We start from the raw sequence: 1,366 nt of genomic DNA on the forward strand, positions 1-1,366 counted from the left end.
CTGCATGTTCTCGCCAATACACCACGCTTCGAGACATCCTTTCCTGCAGCGTTTGAGGTAGACAACGTTGGCCGAGTGGCACGTTTAAAGTCATTCAACAATGGCTGCGTGGATGGACGGGATAGAGTACTGTTCTTCGGCCTTGGAAGCATCGAATCTCAGATTTTGCTGGGTCCTTTAAAGCTGCTTGCTCAGTCGGGATTAATTCTTAATTAATTTTCTTTTCTTTGAGGCGAGCTCAGCTGCTACGTGTTCAGGTGCCGACTTGGGATTCGGCATTCTCGGACTGTGATTTGAATGGCAATTTATGATCAGCGCAGTATTTACATTTTTTTAAGGAGTTGTGTTGTCCAGGGTTTTCTACTTTTTAGCTCACCCCTATTGGGTCTGCTGACTCTGTGCACTGTGGACGTTGAAGCTGGGCTTTCACAGGATTCAATGATTCTTCTGCCGTAGTGAGGGATTTAATTTCTGCCCTCAGCTTCCAACCGCTTCTTTTGAGCCTTTCTCTGGCAAATCCCTCTGCATCCTCACTTTTTGAGCCTTTATTCAGGTCAGAATGCTTCTTTGATTTTTTTGCTTCAGTTTTCCACAATTTTAATTTTCTTCTGCATTCTCTGCAAGGTTTTAAGTTATTCCATTCGCTGTCACCATGTTGTAAGGTGTCGGGCATAGTTCAGTCGGTCTTATCAAGGCATTCCTAATCTTAGGTAGTCCAACGTGAAGTATTTAACAACTAGAAATGAAGCACATAGGTAAAATAAATGTCTAAGCTCGGAGCTGTCTCCATGCTTGCTTCCACACACTATATTGACCCCGAGTGCGGGTCAATTGTTCTCTTACATCAGTGTATAGATGGTGTGCACTCACTTCCACATTGACCCTTATGTGCCAGACCATTATACTACAGGTTTTAGTTTTCTTCGGCGGTCACTCGCTAACGAGTAAGATTGTCCACCTAAGAAACATTGTGTTACTGATCATGGGTTCTGCGAATTCTTGCACGGCTGATGAGCACGATCCTAAAACCAAATTTCCGGCCGCACACTTGGCAGGTGTTTCCGGGAGATGGGATCGGTCCGTGGAAGAATTCTTGGTAGATCGCTGGTATTCCTTTCTCAGGCTCCTTTTCCAGGCCTCCTCTTGCCATCGGTTGTCCTCGAAGAATTGTGTCCCTTCAACAAGGAGGTTCCTCCATGTAGATCTCTTCTGAGCAAGGATCTCCCAGGCATTGACGTCTATGTTGCATTTCTTGAGGTAAACCGGCAGGATGTCCTTGAAGCACTTCCTTTTTCCTCCTCTTGTATGGAAGAGTACATACATGTAAATGAAGATCTTGGTATCAGCATGGATGTCATGGTCCATA

This window comes from Scyliorhinus canicula, chromosome 14 (genome assembly GCF_902713615.1).
Source record: "Scyliorhinus canicula chromosome 14, sScyCan1.1, whole genome shotgun sequence".
NCBI lineage: Eukaryota > Metazoa > Chordata > Chondrichthyes > Carcharhiniformes > Scyliorhinidae > Scyliorhinus > Scyliorhinus canicula.